This window comes from Achroia grisella, unplaced genomic scaffold (genome assembly GCF_030625045.1).
Source record: "Achroia grisella isolate CSIRO2021 unplaced genomic scaffold, CSIRO_AGI_Agris_v1 utg1179, whole genome shotgun sequence".
NCBI lineage: Eukaryota > Metazoa > Arthropoda > Insecta > Lepidoptera > Pyralidae > Achroia > Achroia grisella.
The window spans coordinates 1293759-1306177 of record NW_026712591.1 but is presented as its reverse complement, the minus strand read 5'-3'; the positions used below and the strand labels follow the sequence as shown (position 1 = coordinate 1306177).

The 12419-nt window shown below is 29.5% G+C and overlaps 1 protein-coding gene across 2 annotated transcripts in view; it reads left to right on the top strand.

Moving 5' to 3' along the window:
- Positions 1-1281: 1281 nt before the first annotated feature.
- LOC131852484 (pancreatic triacylglycerol lipase-like) overlaps positions 1282-12419 on the top strand; it is a 32907-nt gene continuing 21769 nt past the window's right edge. For both annotated transcript variants that reach the window (XM_059203160.1, XM_059203153.1), the window contains exon 1: positions 1282-1571. The gene's annotated coding sequence lies outside the window, so the exon portion shown is untranslated. The remainder of the gene's footprint in view (positions 1572-12419) is intronic.

Here is a 12419-nt window from a genome sequence, read left to right as displayed (position 1 = left end):
TTGTATTGTGCGGTGAGCGAACCCGCGACCATGGGAAAGAGAGGCGGCGCGGCGTGCTATACCTGCTAGTTGTTCAACATTCACTATTCATAATTGTACTATGATGACACCAAAATATGTATAATGTGTAGGTAAAACTACATTTTGTAACAAATTTTGTACGATTGCAATAAATAATATTATTAAATAAATATATTTATCTATACTAATATTATATAGAGGTAAAATTTGTGAGTTTGGATGTTCAAGGTAATTACCAATACTATTGATCCGATTTTTAAAATTATTTTAGTGTTGGACAGCCCATTAGTAGAATCAGGCTATAGGCCATATAATACCACGTTATCACTATTGGATCTAAGCTGCTATGTAAAATGTAAAAATGAGGAACATGTGACACATGATTTGGGCGAGTTAGCCAAATACAAATAAGATTTAATAGAATTGTGGCCTAGTTAGTAATAACTATAAGTAAAGTTAGAATAAAATTCTTATATTCTAATAGTTACTCTGCCGCATTTCTATGTCAGGGCCATAGAGTCTTTGTTTGGTAGGTTTTACGCTCTACTTACCTCCCATAGTAATGACTAACAGTTTTATATATTATTGTAGTTCAAAGACAAAATAACAATAAATGTAGATATCAATTATTATATATATTCTCGTTCACACACATTCCTTTGTCTACACCTTCACATCATTTTTATTTCTATAGCAGGAAATAAAAACATTATATCACCTATGTTTATACGCGGAATAAATACTTGATTTTGTTGTGAGAGTCATTTCGCAGAAAACAAATAGGTAGGTAGGTAAGTACATATAGCCCATAGGTATCCTTTCTCTTAACATTTTATAAATATATTCAAAATTCACGCTAATAGTATAAATGTAAACGTTTGTCTGTCTGTGTGTTTCAGAATTACGAATCATGTGAAATTTGACGTGAAGAAAGATTCCTTGTATGTCATATAGGCGACCACAAGCTATGTTTTTCCTCAAAAAAGCATACGAAGGCAGGGGTAAAGAGTTAGCACTTGTTATAATTTCTACAATTTCTTATTATATTCTTCTATAATTTCTCCTCCCCTCTCTCTAACGGTTTTGACTGAAGCAAGCATTCCGACTTTTTGGACTGCAAATCGCTTATATAATTTAATGAAATAATTACTTACTCAAAGTTAGATTAGAGTGCACCAGCAGGTTATAATGAAAGTGTGCTGCGTCTGCGGCCGGTCTGCGTCGTTGGCGCGGTACTAAACCGATCAAGACAGTCCACGGAGTACTTTCCCAAGTTGCACACGCGCGTGCTACCAATCCGTACTTATAACACTCGGCAACGTTCCGATATTACGTTATCATATTTAAATCCATTTCCATTCGAAATGTGCACTTAAAATTCTTAATGCTTACAATATATGTTTTATTTTAAAATCAATAGCAGGTTTCATATTGGCCGTGATTATTTATGTGGGTGCTCTGTTATTTAAAACGTTATCAGAAGTGTTTTTTAGTTAAATATAAGTCAAGGGTGCAAGGGAGTCGTTCAAAATCTGATGTCAATAACTTAGGTAAGTTAGAAAATGTATTTGATTGGAATGTATATCGTAACTTCTTGCTACTAGGTAGCAGGTTCTACAAAAACAAACCCGGTTTATAACCGCGCATAACGTTTTACACGTTCATGGCAGGTGACCAGTAATATAGCAACGATTTGGATCATTCTCGAACATAATGAATTAAATATGAAACTGGCGCGTCTTGCAAAAGATATGTGCAACCTATCAAAAACTGTAGCATCTACGCCGCGCGTAGAACTATATGCACGCTTTTAGTTTTACCTAATAACATTTTTTTCGACTGTACGAAAAGATACGATTTCAAAGTAACATAAAATTGATTGTGAAAACCTTATGAAACATTAAAATGTATTCTTAATCAGTTTACTATTTTAGTAATAATTAAGACTAAGAATAAATAAAATGATGATCTACGAGTATCTTTAAATAACATGCAAAAATAATACATAATGATCCAATGTCATAGGTGTAAGAACAAATACAAAGGCATATGATATTTACTACAATTTCAGGAAACGCTTCCGTCTGTATAACTCATAGGCGAATAACGCAAAAACTCGCGTCCGTGCAACAGCGCAACCGTTTGTTGCTCAGTAAATACGTAACCGTTAAAAACTACCCATTACGGCTTGCATTCTATTTTAGCACACCAAAATTAATATATTTTTTACATCACAAAAAATTAAATAACAAACAAAAAGCCGATTATGCTAAGTCATCTCAATTATTTATAAAAATTATATAATATAATTTTTACTTCATCTTTATGCTACTTTACTTTCTTTTCTAATTTAGATCTTTGGCAAGAGAAAAAGCCTCCTCCCTGAGAACTAATTTCTTTTAATAACATAAACGATAAAAAGTATAGGTACTTATTTAAAGGTCGAAGAGCTTTACACATTCTTTATACTTTCTTCCTTAACTACTAAATATGTCAGATTTACTTATGGATATCATGCAACTATATTAGTATGTCCTTTATGATTATTTCCAATCCTTTATATTATTCCTATAATTATATATTTTAATGTTTTTTAAGGCTCCCATTTCCCTGATGGCAAATCCCTCTAAAAAATAATTTACAAGAGTTTTATATCAATATTCCATCTATAAATTTCAGATTTATAACATATTAACCTACCTTGCTATCGACAAAACACTACTGAACAACGGTGTACTGAATTGCATATTAAGTATATAACTATTCCATGTTGTCTGAAAAAGAAGTTAACAGTCTCCTACATCGGTGTGTATGCATGAGACGAGTTATGAAAGTAGATGAAGCAAGAGAAGTGTGTAATGACGGCCTTTAACACACCGTCTTGTCTGCCTATGTTATTCGTACTCGTAATTTTATGACTCAACATTTGCTGCATTCAATTTTTATCTTATTTCCCTCGGCTTTACCAATTATCTGTCAATCATAAGGAATTTATGAAAAAAAAATTTAATGATGCTGCAATAAAAGTCTGTAACTTCAGCGATTTGTATCGCGGGTTGATCGGCCAAAGAGTTACACACTTCAAATAACCAGTTATTTGAAGATACTGATCAGTATCAGATACGTCCATGCTATCAGTACATTACACAATACCACTCTTTGTCGCGTACCTTGTTGTGTCCACTAGATACGCGGGGCACGTGCGCATTAGGCAAGCCCCCGGGGCCCGTCGAGTCGCTTGCAAAATGCATCGCTTTCTAATCACTGGAACCTTCGAAAATACATAAAATATTGTAAACATACACACATCTGAAAATATGCATTACACAGAATGAACCAGACTCTTGGTTTCGAGAAAGTAAAGTCACAGATGTACAAATTTTTAACACCATAAAGTTTACATGGACAATACTCTACTACTGTACAGTCATTCAGGTCAAGTGTTTATCTGTTGCATTTGAAGGTTTATCTTTTAAAATTTATGCAAATATAAACATTCGTAATTCTTACATCTTATGTATAAGTATGTTGATATTTTGTTTTCTATTTTAACAAATAGCCAATATTGTTAAGTTAAGAAATATAATTATTATAGAAAAAAAAATTGGTATCGCTGGTATCGATACTTTAATAAGGAAGATTATTGTCATTGAAATAAAAGTCAATATTTTTTATAATATTTTCGAAATCGAATAATTCATATCATTAGATGTCGAAGATATTATAAAAACAAATAATTATTTACATTAATACAAGTCATTTTCCTAGAATTGGTTCTTAATGTACATCTAAAATATTATACGGGGTTAGCGTTATGATTTTGAAGCCTCTCTGTATCTTCCTTTGATAATGAATACAAAAAGAATTCAAAGGAAACTGTCATTACTACGTATGTTATTATATTATATAAATACGTCCTCAGGGTTTTATAATATAATTAAAAACAAGTATATTTTTGTTAAGTGCTTCTCACGCTACGACCCGCTGAAACAACCGTTGCGTAAATTGATTCGCAAAATTAACGTTTGCAACATTTAATTTCTATTTTTCTCATAGTCCATCCGCTACAGAATGACAGGAAACTGAAGTCTGTTATTAAAATGTTACCATGTAATAAATGTGGGAGACGCGACAAGAAATAGTGAAAGTGTTTAACTAATGGCATTTACTGATTGTTTTAATGACACTTTTTTATTGTTTATTTATATTAAGCAGAAATTGCATAAAGGTACCCGAGCGTCAATGTCTCATAAAACGTTACCTTTCTTTCGTCAAAAAAAAATTATATAAAATATTATGAATTATATAAAAAATTTAGACAAGTAGGTATATTAAAAAAAAAAGAACTAAATGGAGTACGGTGAATTGGTATGGTCCATGGTGTTGTAATATATCTTATTAATCAGCCGCTAAAATTTGAATTGTGAAAAATATATCTTTATTAATAATCTTTTTGAATTTCTATTTAAAAAATATGGATATTTCTAAAATATATTTAATAATTCTTAAGTAATGCAATTATCTTCCTTGTGAGTAATCTACCTTAATTATATATATACATATATATATATATATATATATATAGTATTGTCATAAATTAATGGTATTTTCGTCTTTTTACAAGTAACAATATTATTCTATAGCACTAATAACTATTTTATTTTGTATATGTATGTACTCACAAGACTTTTATTTTTATAAACCACGGATAGGTATAGGGATACCCCTATACCTATCCGTGGTTTATAAAAAAAAAAATGTTTGTGAAACCCCAAGTTAGGTTATGTTGGTTTGTTTTTTCGTCAGGTTTTGTAGTGTATGTATTTAATGTAATCAAATTTGTTAATGTTAGGGTTATTTAATAAAGTATCCTTATTAAAAAAATAAGACATCGGTAAAAACATCGATAGATCGCTCTTATTAACTATATATATTTAAATCGAAGTTTTTCAAGTAAACATCGATGTTTTAAAAAATCGATTTTTATCAGAACGATGTTGCATCCCTAATTTTAAAATGTATTTTTTGAAGTACGCAGGTTTGTACGCGTGGTCTATGTTTTAGATAGGTAATATCAGTAATGTAATTAAAAGTTTTTTAGAATAACAGTTATTCTAAAAACTTTTCATTAAATTACTGATTTAACTTTACTTTCTCGAATCTAAGAGATTAATAAAATAAATTTAATATTAACCTATTTGTTGAAATAAATCTTAATCATCGTCTTTAAAAATAACGTATATATTATGTGAGACCCACTATTCGATAATCAGTTATATATATCCAAACGACTTTATATAATAAATATAGCATTATATCTTATTGGAAATTACCAAAACCCTGTCAAATATTTTCGTGTCTTGTAACAATAAACACCATAACAATCACATAAATGACACTAGCTTGTATATATCAAGGTCACAAATGAAATGTAATTTTGTAATTTATTTCTTAACATTAATAAACACCCATGAACAGTTAACAACAATAGGTTATAGGCAAATGGTATTAAATTACCCTTGAAGATTAGAGAACTAACTTTGCTTTCTCTTAAAATTTATGTCTTACTGTCTCTGCCTTACTCACTTATGATTTGTAGAAGTTATGTATTTTATATTTTTCTAGTAATCAAATGTTTTCAGTTAATAAATTCGAAATAACTACGGAGATTGCTAATGTCATAATAATAGCATAGTAGATAAGCTCAATAGCCTATACAGGAAGAGTCAGTGATGTGCGAAAGTTCATTACATTACACAAGAGTATTTGATACGGCATTGCCTGCGATATCCACTCAGTGGATAAATATGTAAAAAATGTTACACAAGTGTTGCAGAATATTATGCTCCTATTAACTTAACGGCCTCCGTATAGAGGTAATATATATACAATAGGTATTGTAATACGGAATTTCAAACATGCGCATCACAACAATGTAAAGTTTACATACTTAAACGTACATATATAATTGATTATTACGTCCTTCTTAACTACTACCTATATGAGTTAAATATAAGTTAAAACACTGTACCTTAGTAAAACTACTGCTTTTGATGTTAGATATACAAGTGTGTACTTGTTAACACATAGCACTTAATAATAATACCAACTAAATACATTGAACGTTGACTTCCCAACCGGAAGATTACCAAATATGAAGTTCACAGTCACAAATTACATTTATAAATTCGACATATATGCTTATATGATTTTGCAATAGGTAAATATCTTTTATTGTGAACAATGTCGCTTTATATTAATGAAGTAATATAAATGTAGTATCTTTGAAGTTTAAAAAACTATGCTTGGAATTTCCTAATAATATTAAATTTTCAATTTACGTTGTAACACACCACATAATAAAGTTATCTATATATCCAATTTACTAGCTGCATTAGCAGGTCGTCGAATCAAATTTATCCTAGACATGTTTCAGAGTGAAAACGACAAAACGGGCAACATAACATTTATTTTCCAGTGATTAGTTACAACTGAAGGTATATTGTGGCTTTAACTATTTGTAAATCATCCGACTCTATGTTGCCCGTTTTATCGTTTTCACTCTAAAACATTTAGAGTGAATAATTAGATTAAAGTGTATATATTAGTAATATTATAATTATTGTGGTAACCTATTGATAAAGTACTTTATAAAAAATTAAATCAAACCAATTACCTACCAAGTATTGATTTCAACGACAACTTAAAAACGAATGTATCAAGTAGGAGTGAAAGGACTTTAATGAAAGTTGTGAACAGTTGATCAAATTATTTTGGACAAAAAAATATTATATTAAATGTCATTAAAAATATATATCTTGTATTGAAATCGCAAGTATATACTTTGTCAATTAATTGAATTGATACGGCGTAAATTAAGAGAAATTTGGCAATTACAACATTGATTTTGTATTAATTTAAAAGAAAATACAATCCCTTTCTCACAGTTTAATCACACTAAGGAGTCTTCCTTACAAAGTCGTCTCTGCCGGTACCTGTTTTGACCAATTCTGCCACCGAACAATTTACTTTGTAAGCTGTATTTCAGTTGAACGTAAGATACGATACATGAAAATTTCATGGCACGGCAGCATGGTGTCTTAGGCCTCTGTAATAGCAAAGCATGAAAGTTACAAACAGTGACACATGCCGATATTGTCTTACTGTTCCTGACCATCAGCTTGTTTGCGTTTCAAAACATAAATATCATATAATCTTATCTGTGCTTGAAATAAATAAAGTAGAGCAGCATTTTAAAACTTATACCTTTCCTTAACAAATCACAGAGATAGCATATTCAGAGTTTTATATGTTTGTTTACTATCACTATTATGCCACACTTATAGCTGACCTAAGCACTTTGTTATTGTTAATACTTTGTCTAATAAATTCGCAATGATCATATTGAAAACAACAACAGTACTACAGAACAATATAACATTAAGTTTTATTCGCTACTTCGCTCCTTGAAATGAGTACACCTCGTATTCACAATACTCAGTTATCTATAAATATTTTAACAATAGCTACTATGTATATTAATAGTATTAATAATAATAATCTTTATTTCTGTAATATGTTATTATAAAAATCTGTCGTACATAGTGTCTCCTGCTATCTATTGATAGTTTAATATTAACTACATAAAAAGTGACATATTCTATGTGTCTATCTATTGTTAGACAATACACGAAATATATAACAACTGCGATGTCGAGATACCTTCAATGCACTTAGCTATCTTACTTGCCACTCTTTTTATTCCGTCTATGGCATTGAGACCTCAAAATATCGCGGCCTAATGACCAACACTTACTGCCGACCTCAATATGTACTTTTAGTGACATAACATTCATAACTGCAGTTACGTTATATGAGTTCTAGTTCGATGCTCCCAAACTATTGTGTCTCATAATATCCTCAGTAACACAAAGAATTGCAGCAGTTTCCGTATTATTGCAAAAGGCAATTTCTATAGATAATAATTTAACCCACTTGTAACCAGTGGTCAGTCATCGCCCCACATCGTGTAATCAACATCGCGACAGTTCACTAATCATAGGTAAGTTTCATCATCGATATTATCCAATGGATAATAACTAGAACTACCCTATGAGCAAGAATTGCATATTTTCCTTCTATAAAAAAGAGACATCTTAAACATAACCAGTTATGAGAGATAAACATTAATCATTATATACAATGTAAATATAACTATATACTTATAAATGTTCAGGTTAAAGCATCAACAACTGCAATTTCTAAACAATCAAATAGGTCGTTTTCATTATTTTTAAATGCTTGGGTCTGATTAAAATTTATACCATTAGAAAGAACAAAACGTAAAAATGCAATGACGCTAAAAAATAGCCTTTCAACTTGAAAACCACTACACGAATTAAGTTATAAATATTCTTAGTGAAGATTTATGTGCAAATTACTCTATGATTCTGTAGACATAATACAATGATGAAAAAGATTTTGTACAAATATTTTTGACAAATGAGTGACATAACAGATACGAATTTGTTTCGATATACATGCTCTTAATACATTTTCCGTGTAGCATACCAGAACTCATTAAGTGTACAGTTTTTTTCCCATATGAATACATGCTCAATACAAATTTAGTAAACATTTACTAAGCTATGAGCTATAAACGTATGTATGTGTGTTAAACTAAAGTACATGGAAAACGAGAAATCATAATCATAAAACACAACCGTCAATCTAGAGAGACACCCATAATACCTACAGCTTAGAAAAAAGAATATATAAACATCCTAATTATAAGATGAAAGTAATTTAGATATAGAACTTTTTTTTATAAATATAACGAATTATTATCTAAATATATTTTTTAAGACAAACAAACTAGACCTCATTATACTTCAAAATGTATACGTACACAAACCCTATCTTCGACTAAAAACTTTAACGAAAGATACTAGAAAAATAAATTTTCTAATAACTTTCATTAGGATAGTGGTAAAAGAAATTCTATACCTGCGTTTGGCATCTGAGACGCAAACCAGACCGAGTCTCAAGAGAAAACAAAAATACTTTCGCTAACTACTAACCCACTGAATACTGACGTTAAAACAATTGTTATTTTAATCAAGCATTTGCCACCAGGACAGTAGATTTCTATATTAAAATATGAAATAGTATATTATTTAAAGCTTACGTTCATTTATGCATAATTTTATAACTATGCATAACAATTTAAAGCCTTACGCGACAATTGTTTCGACTTCGTCCGTACTGAGGTCGAGGCGAGACGCTGCGACAAATACATCGTACTTACCCTAAATAGGACTTCCAGATAAAGTCGGTACAATACAGATAGATAACATAGTAATTTAATTAAATTTCTGTACATTGTTATAGAAACACTATATTACAATAGATGTTAACTATAAACGAAACTTACTTTTAAATCCCAACTAGCTGTTTATCAAAAATTTGGATTTAAAGAATTGGCGATGGAATCAGTACTTACACAACATAATGAGTTCGCCGTCACTATACCGAATACTCTACTATAAACAATGGATGGTCTTTAAATTGAGATCCCAATTTATCCGGAACTTATTAAATTACAACAATGAGTTGAAATAATAAAATGTCAGAGGAGAAATAATTTCCTCCATTTAACAATTAATTGAATGTCTTTCACTTCCACTTCCACTTTATCACCTCGGAATAATGTTAATGATGATAATCTATATAAATTTGCGGGTACATATATCAGAGTTGTCGTATATTGGATTTAATGTTTATGCCAACAGTAATTCCAGTCTATGCTTGTAGCATCGGTGAGTTATAGAGACACTGCTTCAAGACACTGTCAACTCGCGACCTGAACTTCAGACAAGAGGTACTGTCGCCGCACGCTACGTCGGTCCCTTTGTGTAGTGTTGTGAGAACGAATGATTTGAGTCATGGTAACACGACATATTGAAAACTGATAAAAAAGTATAAAAGAGTTTTTTGCCAGCTCTTCTTCATGCATGATACGAATAGTGATTTAAAATAAAGAAGTATCAACAACAAGTGGACAAAAGTATAGAATTCCTACAATAATGTGCCCTGTGATATGGTAAAGAGCACAACATCTCTTCTACGAATATATTATTTTTTTATAATTATTATATATTCGAAATTTGACAATTTGTAATAAAAAGTTTTTGAAATTTATTTATATAAGTTTTAACTTTTTGACACAAAGCTTGAAAAATTTGTTATTATTACCATACTTAAGACTGAGTTAACAGTCAATACACTTTAATAAATACAAAATTTTATGGAAGAGTTCCTTATATATTTCTAAGCAAATTAATGTATATTTACAAAAAAATACTTGACAATCGAAACTAATTGGTTCCGCCCGAACGAAGCTTAAGACATTTGTAGTATCTATTAAAAATTGTAATTATAGGGCATTCATGAAAATATCATACTCATAATTAATAAAAAATATATGTGAATTGTTATTAATTTATACAGTAGTAACAGTAATCAAAATACATTGTTACCATTACTTTCACAGAAGACTAATAATCTATAGTTATAAAGAGGCTTGTATGTCGATACGACTATTATCAATACGTGACTTTAGTACTTGAATCGGACTTCAGATTACATTTAACCGACCAACAATGAGCAATCGAGACTTCCCTGATGAGATATTAATTAAATCGACTTTGATAACTTCGGAGCTAACAGAAAATGAAACTGAATAGAATTAAATCAGTAGATGTGGCAATATAGAAATAATAATTTAAAACTAACTACAAGTATACTTTGCATTCAATGTTCGTTTTAATACATCAAAGGCACGTAAATAAAAATAGTAAAGCTATTGCCCAACTAAATGTATGAAGTCAAGTTATACAGTAAATTTGATCTTTTTCTACAGCGAAAGTGTGTATGAAATAACCGATACCGTTTCAAAATAATCACATACTTGTAACTTTAACTACCTATAAGTTTATAAAAGAAAGGTTAATATATACACTTATCGCGTACTGAATTTTCATATTAAATTCCTAATTACATAACCTATCTCTATGTAATAGATACTTATGGTGTGATTACTCCTACTTTCTCTAATATAATAAATTTACTAACTTTTCAGATACCCGAAACCAGTCCTAATGATTTACAACTAAAGTCATTGGCCCTTGGCAATTTATTAAAGTTTCATAATGATAGCCTGTCAGACAATATTCTTATACTTTCTTATATCATACCTACTTATCTTAAAAATATGAAGATCAGTATTTTCATAATATATATATACTTGTTCAGTGCTGTATAAATATTGTTAATAGGAAATACCCAAAAATAAATTAAGTTTTATTTTATTGTTCTTGAAATAAGTAGAAAAAAATATTTTGTTATTATAAAGTATTTTCTATTATTCGGAACTTACCTAATCATTTATTTATTATTATTTACCTTTATAACTGTTTGAAAATATTGAACAACGAAGGTACTCATAATTTATTTCGGCCGCCGAACAACTGTCAGACTTAGTCATATATGGCACTCCAATGTACCTAAATAGAGTGAATCGATGATTAAAAACATAAATACACTTGTTAGTACAAGTTACTTTAATGATTTAACCAAACTTTATTTACTACAGATACTTTAGATTTTAAAATCTTTGTCTTATCTTTACTAATACTCTGAATTATAAAGGACACTTTTGGCGAATTAACGGCCTCGGTCGATTAAAAACATATATACATATTTGTTTACATTTTAGCCAGAATTCAAAGTTACACTAAATGCGAATAGACGACAATATCAGAAAAAATATTAGTCTCTTTTAGTTCTAAGAAATAAAAAATTCAACTAGGAGGTCATAACTTCATTCAAATTTGATAAATATAAAAATACGTTATTTTTAGTTCTGAGTAATGTATACAGATTTAGGTATAATATTTAAAACATTATATACGTATATGCAAATCGTTATTTCAATGTTGAACATCGATTATGATGGCTATAAAATAAATTAAATTTATTATCTAATCCGTTTTTAGAAAGTGTAATGCGTATAAATATATAACTATTATATAAACAACATGGGTGACAACTTGACAAGTAATAACAAATAGTCAATCAACTAAGATAAATCAACAACTACAATATATCGTACGAACATACCAATCATTCTCCATGTACACTAATATGATAAGAAATTATTTATTAGAAAGTAATAAAAACAGTTTCATGTTGTATTAAATATAATATATACTTCCAATATTAGTACACTAAAATATAAGACAAAAATCCTATCGATTATAAAAAATAAATCAATCAATCATTTTAAAATTAAAAGCAATTTATTACTTTTAATTTAAAATTAAAAGCAATTAATTAAT